Source organism: Oncorhynchus nerka, linkage group LG11 (genome assembly GCF_034236695.1).
Source record: "Oncorhynchus nerka isolate Pitt River linkage group LG11, Oner_Uvic_2.0, whole genome shotgun sequence".
NCBI lineage: Eukaryota > Metazoa > Chordata > Actinopteri > Salmoniformes > Salmonidae > Oncorhynchus > Oncorhynchus nerka.
The window spans coordinates 47925221-47936831 of NC_088406.1; positions in this window are offsets into that span (position 1 = coordinate 47925221).

Here is an 11611-nt window from a genome sequence, read left to right on the forward strand (position 1 = left end):
TAAGTATAAAATATTCACAGTACCAGTCAAAAGTTTGGATACACCTACTCATTCCAGGGTTTTTCTTTATTTGTACTATTTTCTACATTGTAGAATAACAGAAGACATCAAAACGATGTAATAACACATATGGAATCATGTAGTAACCAAAAAAGTGTTAAATAAATCAAAATATCTGTTATATTTGAGATTCTCCACCCTTTGCCTTGATGACAGCTTTGCACACTCTTGGCATTATCTCAACCAGCTTCATGAAGTAGTCACCTGGAATGTATTTCAATTAACAGATGGGCCTTGTTAAAAGTTAATTTGTGGAATTTATTTCCTTCAAAATGTTTGAGCCTATTAGTTGTGTTGTGACAAGGTAGGGGTGGTATACAGAAGATAGCTCTATTTGCATAAAAAACAACTCCATATTATGGCAAGACCAGGTCAAATAAGCAAAGAGAAAGGACAGTCCATCATTACATGAAGGACAGTCCATCAAGACATGAAGGTCAGTCAATGCAGAACATTTCAAGAACTTTGAAAGTTTCTTCAAGTGCAGTCACAAAAACCATCAAGCGCTATGATGAAACTGGCTCTCATGAGGACCGCCACAGGAAAGGAAGACCCAAAGTTACCTCTGCTGCAGAGGATAAGTTCATTAGAGTTACAAGCCTCAGAAATTGCAGCCTAAATAAATGCTTCACAGAGTTCAAGTAACAAACACATCTCAACATAAACTGTTCAGAGGAGACTGTGGCCTTCAGGCCTTCATGGTCAAATTGCTGCAAAGAAACCACTATTATAGGACACCAATAAGAAAAAGATACTTGCTTGGGCCAAGAAACACGAGCAACGGACATTAGACCAGAGGAAATCTATCCTTTGATCTGATGAGTCCAAATTTGAGATTTTTTGGTTCCAACCTCTGTGTCTTTGTGAGACGCAGAGTATGTTTGGTTCCCACTGTGAAGCATGGAGGAGGTGTGATGGTGTAGAGGGACTTTGCTGGTGACACTGTCTGTGATTTATTTAGAAGTCAAAGCACAACCAGCATGGCTACCACAGCATTCTGCAACGATACGCTATCCTATCTGGTTTGCGCTTAGTGGGACTATCATTTGCTTTTCAACAGGACAATGACCCAAAACACACCTCCAGGCTGTGTAAGGGCGATATTGAACAAGAAGGAGAGTGATGGTGTGCTGCATCAGATGACCTGACTTCCACAATCACCCGACCTCAACCAAATTTGGATGGTTGTGGATGAGTTGGACCGCAGAGTGAAGGAAAAGCAGCCAGCAAGTGCTCAGCATATGTGGGAACTCCTTCAAGACTGTTGGAAAAGCATTCCTCATGAAGCTGGTTGAGAGAATGCCAAGAGTGTGCAAACCTGTCTTCAAGGCAAAGGGTGGCTACTTTGAAGAATCGAAAATCGAAAATCTAGTTTGATTTGTTTAACACTTTTTGGTTACTACATGATTCCATATGTGTTATTTCATAGTTTTGATGTCTTCACTATTATTCTTCAATGTAGAAAATAGTAAAACATAAAGAAAAACCTTTGAATGAGTAGGTGTGTCCAAACTTTTTACTGGTACTGTACATATAGCAGAATATGTATTTTTCTATTTAATATGACATGTTAGAATGAAACCTTTAGCCAGTAATATAAATTGCTTAATTATTTCTGCCTGCTTCATTGTGATCTAGTTTGGTGGTTCCTATTCAAATCAAATCAAATTTATTTATATAGGCCTTCGTACATCAGCTGATACCTCAAAGTGCTGTACAGAAACCCAGCCTAAAACCCCAAACAGCAAGCAATGCAGGTGTAGAAGCACGGTGGCTAGGAAAAACTCCCTAGAAAGGCCAAAACCTAGGAAGAAACCTAGAGAGGAACCAGGCTATGAGGGGTGGCCAGTCCTCTTCTGGCTGTGCCGGGTGGAGATTATAACAGAACATGACCAAGATGTTCAAATGTTCATAAATGACCAGCATGGTCAAATAATAATAATCACAGTAGTTGTTGAGGGTGCAGCAAGTCAGTACCTCAGGAGTAAATGTCAGTTGGCTTTTCATAGCCGATCATTAAGAGTATCAAGAGTATTAAGAGAGAATTAGAGAGAGCATACTTAAATTCACACAGGACACCGGATAAGACAGGAGAAGTACTCCAGTTATAACAAACTGACCCTAGCCCCCCGACACATAAACTACTGCAGCATAATTAAATTTGCTAAATGCGCTGTATGGGCAAAATGTAATATAATTTTGTACAAATGTAGAAGAGCATTAGCAGAGACCTCGGAAGCAACATAACATCAAGACAGACTGTACACTCTTAGAAAAAAGGTTATACCTAAAACCTAAAAGGGTTTTACGCAGTGGCGAACCATGGCTATTGGACATAGGCCTTCAGTGTGGGAAAAAAATCTTCCAACACGCAATACCAAACAAAACAAAACTACCCAAAGCAAGTAGGTCCCAATCATAAGAATACAAAAACAGCCATTGGCTAGGGCCTCAGAAGCTACAGTGCCTTCAAATAGTATTGACCTTTTCCACATTTTGTTATGTTACAGCCTGAATTAAAGCATTTATTATGTTGAGATTTTGTGTCACTGGCCTACACACAATGCCCCATAATGTCAAAGTGGAATTATGTTTTTAGACATTTTTGCTAGTTAATAAAAAATGAAAAGCTGAAATGTCTTGAGTCAATAAGTTTTCAACCCCTTTGTTATGGCAAGTCTAAATAATATCCGGAGAAAAGATTTGATTAACAAGTCACATAATAAGCTGCATGGACTCACTCTGTGTGCAATAATAGTGTTTACCATGATTTTTGAATGACTACCTCATCTCTGTACCCCACACATACAATTATCTGTAAGATCCCTCAGTTGAGCAGTGAATTTCAAACACAGATTCAACCACAAAGACCAGGGAGGTTTTCCAATGCCTCGCAAAGAAGGGCCCCTATTGGTAAATGGGCAAAAAAAGCATTGAATATCCCTTTGAGCATGGTGACGCTTGAAAACCTATGGCAAGGCTTGAAAATGTCTGTCTAGCAATATTTGAGCAATTATTAGTACATTTGCAAAAAATGTTTTCATTTTGTCATTATGGGGTATTGTGTGTAGATGGGTGAGAGAGAAAAATCAGGCTGTAACACAACAAATTGTGGAACAAGTCAAGGTGTATCAATACTTTCTGAAGACACTGTCGATAGAAGGCATCCTACATTCAACTTTATTAGGACAGGATAGCTAGCTAGCGGCTGCAGTAGGCCACAATACCACATCTGTGGAGTTTTTGGAGTGAACCTCAGACTCCTTCAAGTCACTTCTTTTATCTCCCCGGAGACCGTCAAAGAAAAATCCTGATTGGATCTTTTTTTTCTTCTCTTCGGTGTTAACCCTTTCCTTTCCAACACAAACTAAAAAGATTAAATCTGAATATCATTGAAAATAATAATATTATTAGAATATCATTGAAATATTATTGAAAAGATAAATCCTTAGGCCTCACTGTTCCCAACTGGGCTATCCCCATGGGAGAACCCCTTGAAGAACCATTTTGGGTTCCATGTAGAACCCTTTCCACAGAGGGTTAAACTTGGAACCCAAAAGGGTTCTGCCACAGGGATATCTGACATCTAATAATATTGTAATACAGTTTTTCTCAATTGCTAAAACACAATTTCTGAAACCTTACTCCATTTCCTGAAAACATTAAACACAAAACCTCATCTTCAAGCACTATTTACATAACCTCTGACTCCTCTCGCAAAATGAAACATTCGCTTCAAAACAGTTTAACCTGTGTTCAAAATCAAACACTGCTCTCAAATCATAAACAAAGTGATCAAAATGATATACACTCTCAAGCAGTCAGTAAACAATACACCGAAAAATAGAAAACACATTGTTCAAAACATACAATTCTCAGGGAGAAGTACATTTTTAATCTAATCTAAAAAAATATTCATATTTCTCCGTCATTGTCTTTTGATGAACGAAAACATGTTCTATCATAGTAGCTCAAAATTGATCAGAAAATACTACTCTGCTTTGCTCTTTGCAATTTTGTTTTTTGTTCTTCCTCCTCCTTGTTCCCCTATTTTTACAGTACTGTACCCTGTATCTCACACACTTGTCCTTTGTCTCTGTGATACTGTAATTCTTGTTCTTTGTTGATATGAACCTGCAACCAGTCAAAATCTATTGAGCAGTCAGTACTGTTAATAAATGGAAAGCACAATGTTCAGGGCCATACAATTTGTCCATCCAGTATACAGCCTACAATGCACTGTACTACAGTCTACAATACTAAAAGGGATAAAAATCAAAGGAGTAAACGTGATCAATGTGCTTCTTCTTGTCTTTGGGCTGGGTCAGGCCAAGCAATATTGTCCCTCCTGAGGCAACGGGGTAAGAAGCCTCTTGTGTGCCGTATCCAGCCCTGACGTGATTCCTCACCTATATCACCACAGGCTAAATCCATGGCTTGCAGCAGATTTACTCTCGTGTATGGTTGTCTATCATACACTTTCCATCTCCAAGAGGAGAAAAATTCCTCAATCGGATTCAGGAAAGGCGAGTATGGAGGGAGGTACAAGTTCATAAACTGCCCATTGATGTTAAACCATTCCCTTAGCTGAGCAGCTCGGTGGAAACTGACATTGTCCCACACTATCACATAGATGGGAATGGGATTCTCATTTAGCTCTGTCCCTGCTGCTCTTGAACCTGCTGCTCAAATAAAATATCTCTTAGATTGGTAATAAATCTTAGAAGGTGCTGGGTGTTATATGGCCCGAGTGTAACATGGTGATGTAGAACACCATGGTTGCTGATAGCAGCACAGATTGTGACATTACCACCTCGTTGACCAGGGACTTCAGCAATGGCCCGCTGTTCAATCATGTTTCGGCCTCTCCTTCTCCTCTTTGTTAGATTGAAGCCTGCTTCATCGACAAAGATGAACTCATGGGGTCTGTCCAAGGATTCCAAGTCAAATATTGTCTGTGTAGAAATACAATATGCTGTATGTAGGATTTTGTATGTCGTACAGAGACAGTGCTATACTGTAGAGTACAATTAGGCTTCTGATTCACATACCTTGTATGTACTGAAGAGTAATGTAGACAATCTGGATTACAGTAAATGTTTCTGAATGTACACTTACTTGCACATACTACAAAAAGTAGTGCAGTTACAAAACATATTCATGCAGTACAATACATACAGTGATTAACTTTACAAATGTCTATTGAAACAGCTGCATATAGTGTAGTACAGTAAATTTGCAATTACAAAAAGACAGTAGTATACTGTACCTGTTCTCTTCTCTGAATGTCCTTACTATGGTGGACACAGAAAATCAGCTCAAATTGGGTTGCACTCTAAGTCCTGCTTCCCTCTGTCAGTCCATGGACAAGAATATGGTCTTTAACTGTTGCTCAAATTTCATCAGATAATTCCACTCTTTGTCTTCCTCTTCGCCCACCTCGCATACGTACTCGTCCTCGTACATTGTTTTTTCTATCCATTCTCAGACTTTCTCCTTCCCACCTTCAACAACCTGTTTGCTCTCTGAACTGGCTTATATTGGTTGTGTCGCATCATTTGAAACAGGTTAAATCAATTTGAGTGGTTGTGTTCAATCAATGACATGTATTCTCTATTTGTATTTGAATGTTGCCACTTGTGTTTACCAGTATGGATGACATGTGCATTAGAGTGCAGAATGTTTTTAGAGTTTTCCTGAAAAGTCTAAGTGAGATCTGCAAATTGTGTTTTACCATGTGAAATGGTTTAAGGTATTGACAACAGACTGCATAATTAGGTAAATGAGTCCAGGCAACTGAGAACTTTGTTCAGCCAATGGGTTTTAGTGTTTTAGCAATTGAGAAAAACTGTAATATGCTATTTAGCAGACGCTATTATCCAAAGCGATTTACAGTCACACGTGCATACATTATACATAATGTATGGGTAGTCCTGGGAATCAAACCCACGATTCTAGCGTTACCACTGCCATGCTATACCAACTGAGCTACAAAGTGTAGGCTGCTCCATCTTTGTGATGGAATGATGGTGGACCACAGAGAAGAAGCAGGAAATCAGCCCTAAGGCGCATCCCACTTCCTGCTGGAATCATCGTCATGGTGATGGCTCGTGGTTCGTCACACTGTTGGGTCACCGGGGAGACGGGATTCCAGCTGGTCCCACAGTGTTGAGTCCAGTGGGACCAGGGGAGACAGAGACAGATTCAGGATGCGGTCATGTTTCCAGCATTCCCATCCCATCTGTAAACACAGTCTCAAATAACTCCGTGACTGCACCAGTGAGGGGCCTGAGAGAGAGAGATTGAGAGCACGAGAGAGAGGTGAATGGTGTATGATGACAAAGCGTACTAGCAACAGACCTAAATCCCCAAACAAAGAAAAAGTCAGACTGTTACTGTGTTCGAATACTCATACTAACTGCACTAACCATACTATTTGTGACGTAAATTGAGTATATAAAATGCTTATTGGTCATAGTATGGATATAGTTAGTATGCCAAAAGTTCCCGGATGTCGTACTAAATTCGCCAAAATATGAAGTATACACGCAGAGGACACTATTTCTGTACTATTCCTGCAATTCTTCAGGAAATGGGCATGGCATCACATTGTTTTCAGATTTGAAGAAAATGGCAGAAAATATGCAGCTGAAGTCTGACGAGAGCAGATACAAATTCATTGCTTTAACTAATTATGACAAATGTTAAGAAAATGTTGAGCAATGTAATAAAGTAATGACTTTTCAAACAAGTTACCTTCCAGGTTACGTTGGCTGACAATTTGTTAGCTACACTGTCCTTACGAACCACATAGCATATCATTACAGCAGTATGTACCGATATGTTGTTAGCTAGCTACTTATACATCAAACTTTCCACTATATTAACTATAGGCTATCTAACTATACAACAATTATTGACTTGATTATTCCCGTCATTCTTAGCTTAGCTAAATGGTATAGTCGTTGTGCGTTCTCAATGCACTCTCGTCAGAGTACCAGAGCGCAGAATAATTCATTTATGAGAGCTCCACAGCCGTTGAATATGGCCGATGTCACAGTACACTTCGGCAAAAAAAAGCGTAATTAAATTGTTGCCAGCAGCACAGTTACAGCCACCAATGCCCTGGATAATATTAAAACTGCCTAACCAGCTCTGCTAGGGCGAGTAAAATGGTCAGAGTGGTCTCATTTAAGTCTGGAAGTAGCTAGCAAGCTAGCCAATGCTAGCCAGTTAGCTTGGGTGCTTGACTGCCATTGTAAGGTCAGAACGCTCAAATCAACCCTACTCCTTGTGTGATAATGTTGCGTTAGGAGGTAGGTGAAAGAGTCAGGCGCAGGAGAGCAGAGATGTCTGAGAAACGTACTTTAAATTGGCAAGTCCACCAACACCGGTATGGCACAATCAAAAAAGTAAAACGCCCCCAACAACAGAGAACCCGTACAAACGCATGGAGCAACAACAAAGCTCCGACAATAACACTCTTAAAAATCTGTGAAAACAAGAAATAGAGCATAACCTCACCGAGCTACATCATAATAAAATAATAATCCCGCACAAACCTAGGCAGGCAACAGGGTAAATATATACACACAGAAAGGAAGGCAAATGAAACCAGGTGTGAAAAGAACCAAAAACAAAACAAACAGAAAAGGAAAAAGGGATCGGTGATGGCTAGTAGACCTGCTACTCCGACCCGCAGAGCACCACCCGAGCAAGGAGAACTACCTTCCGAGAGCGGAACGCTCTGAATTTACAAGTGAACACACCCGAAGTCGTAAAATGTTTAACTGGTCATTTGTTATGTTAACTACCTAGCAAGAGGTTGCATAGCAACAGCATCAACTTCCGGTTGACAGGTGAAGAGCTAGTACACTCAACGGAAAGGGTACTATTCGTTTACAGTATACTAAAATGAAATAATAGTATGTAGTGTATACTCATTAAGTATGTAGTATACCGTATGTCAGTATGGGTATTCGAACACAACTTGTGTTTTACTGGTGAGACATAAGGTTTGCTTTGGATGTTGTGCTGGCTCGTATGGCTAATTGTATGTCAAAAGTGAATGTGAAATGTAAACCCCTCTAAGTCCACTTGACAATCTCTTCAGCACACAGTACAGGCTTGGAGATGGGAATGACCTCTTAGTGATGCTGTAATTACTTCCTGCCTGGCATCATGCACTGCATGGCCTTAATAAAGAGTGACTGCCTTTAAAAGCAACAAATCCCTTTGAAAACTGCCTATGTGGCATTGATATGAGTCAGAAAACAGTTATTCTAGTCTTAAAATTGACTACAAAGTGGAAAATAGGATAATTTTGATCATAAAGTCAGTCTGGTCTAAATCAGAGTTTAGGTTTTGATTTGATGATGTCCATTTACCCACTAACATGTGGTGAACAGCTTCAGTGATTGCATTCTATCCAATAGCATAGACCTTGAGACAGACCTGCCCAGCAACTCCGACTTTGTTGACAGACAACATTTAGCACATTTGTTTACTTGAGAAATACTGCACCAAAAACACCTTAGATGTAAAATTGTGCAACTAAAATATCCCCTGCAAAAACATCGAAATGTATTACAGATTTCTTGAGTTATCTTACATTCATTCTGGGGATTTTGAGGAAGTGAAATAGGCTACAGTGTCTCATGGGGGACAAACATCATTAACCAAATGTGGAGTCAGTCAGGAAACACCTCCAAGACTCCAAGCTAAATAAAGGTTAAATAAATTTTTAAAAATATTTTTAAAAGACTGAAATCTCGTTTTTTCGAATGATCAACAGAATAACACGTGCCAATTGGCTCTTTAAGTACTATTGACATACTGTATGTATTGAGAAACATGCATAAATCTGTCTTCTCACATTTTGAAATACAATGGTGATTTTACAACGCAATTGCATGGTGATGATTAAATCATCTTTCTTTCATCTTGAGTAAATTGGTGTGATTGATGGGTCTTGCAGTAATGGGGGACTTCAGGAAGGAGAGAACAGTGTTGGAGAGAACTGAGAACATGTAGTACCATTGGTTATGACTGTGATTGGCTGGCGGCTGCAGAGATGGGGTATCAGTGAACATAAACGACTTAAAAACAAACAACCAAAATCCTCTGCACATATTTGAGTGTTTGGCACAAACTTAATCAAATGTCATTGTCTAACAAACAGAATATTTTTCAAGAGCTTCAATCTATTAACAGATCTGTGGGTAATTGCTTGTTTTTGTTTGCCTTAATTACGTGTTTGATTGTCTAGTACTTGTTTTCGTAAACTATGGGTTGGGAACCAAAGTGGGCCCAGAGCATGTGAGAGGTGGGCCGTGAGTTATGAGAATACATCCATAAACACAATTCTTCTTCTTAATTTTGGTAGTTGGAGTTTGATTTGGGTCACGGAAACATTGGTCAATTTCTCATTTGGGTCTTGAGCAGAATTTATTTTTTAAACCCCTGTTCTAGTAAAATCACAAATTATACATAAATGATAGTATTAAAAAAACTCACCACTGTAAAATCCACAGGCATTCTGCCCCAAAAACAATGTGTCAGAATGGGTTTCACTTGGGAACTTCAGCCCTGTTGATCTGTGATTATTGTATGGCAATGAATATGAAGAGGCCTATGAGGATGTGGCCCAGTGATGGGCCTGCGAATGCAAGGCGTCCAGACACCAAGACAGAGACTAGGGTTGCATAATTCTGCATTGAACAAGGGACCATTTTCCCACACAATCTAAACAAACATAACGTTGGAAAAATAAACAGAGATTGGTAAAAAAAAAAAACGTGTATATGAACATAAGATCTGTCTATTTGTCTTCCATCAACATATCATATGTACCAGCATCCACTGTGGAGGGCATTGTCTCTGTGCTAGACAGGCATATAACAGACCATTCCTATCGCGTCACTCTTAAAATATACTCGTATATACAAATATATACAAATGTATGATAAGGATGAATCAATGCCTGTAGCAACGAATAACTCTAAAGGTGTATTATTAACTTCTAGAACTTACTTGCTTATAATGTTGTCCCTAAACTAGATGATGAAAAGAAAACAACACTTATGTTTTATAAGTGTTGATGTACCACAATTGGCCTTTAAAGCAAGTACACAGCTGTTGCTGAAGAACAATTTAAAATTGATAAAGGAAAAGACACAAGAGCGCCACCTAGTGTACAACGATGTGCACCTTTCTGCATTATCCAGCTTCTGCCCGATAGTCAGCATCATCATCATCATCTTTACCGACACAGCTGTTGCCACACAATAAATCCAGGGAGAAGTCGTTTTTAAATATCCCTCAAATTTGTCAAAACTATTAAATGAAATCACACACTAAATAATTGTCTAATGCTTCTGTGGTTATATAACTGTGGCATATTCAATGTTTTGGTCAGTGTTTCTCAGGGGACCTTAATTAGTGGGGACATGCAGAAAGTATAAAAGCATGGAAAAGTCTAAGTGGAATCCTTGGGATGTCCCAACTCTGATCGTCACCCCATTGAAGTTTAAATTGAAAACGGTTAAATGTCCAATGCAGCTGTTTTTATAGCAACATCATATCATTTCTGGGTAACAATTAAGTACCTTACTATGATAGTTTTTTACTAAAATGGTCAAAAATAAACAAAAATAGCTTCTTTAATTGCAAAGATACATTTCTCAATAAATAATTTTCTAGGACTGTCTGGGAGTGGTCTAAGTCGGGAGGGGAAACTGAAAACTAGCTATTATTGGCATAGAGGTATCGAATTCTTTTTCTTATTGGTCTATTAGCTCATTTACTGACTGGTGATGTCACCAGGCAGGCCAAAACTCCACCCCACCAAAACAGGCAGACATTTCAGGCGGCGTTTTCAAACAGCTCTTACACTAAAAGGGCATTATCAAAGATTTGGCATGGGTTCTCAGATCCTCAAAGGTTCTACAGCTGCACCATCAAGAGCATCCTGATTGGTTGCATCACTGCCTGGTATGGCAGCTGCTCGGCCTCTGACCGCAAGGCACTACAGAGGGTTGTGCGAATGACTCAGTACATCACTGGGGCCAAGCTTCCTGCCATCCAGGACCTCTATACCAGGCGGTGTCAGAGGAAGGCCCTAAAAATTGTCAAAGACTCCAGCCACCAGGGTCATAGACTGTTCTCTCTGTTACCGCACGGTAAGCGGTATCGGAGCGCCAAGTCTAGGTCTAAGATGCTTCTAATCAGCTTCTGCCCCCAAGCCAGAAGACTCCTGAACACCTAATCAAATGGCTACTCAGACTATTTGCATTGCCCCCCCCCCCTCTTTTATACCGTTGCTACTCTCTGTTGTTATTCTCTATACATAGTCACTTTAATAACTCTACCTTCATGTACATATTACCTCAACTAACCGGTGCCCCCACACATTGACTCTGTACATGTACCCCCCTGTATATAGTCTCGCTATTATTATTTTACTGCTGCTCTTTAATTACTTGTTACTTTTATTTCTTATTTTTATCCTTTTTTTAACTGCATTGTTGGTTAGGGGCCCATAAGAAAGCAT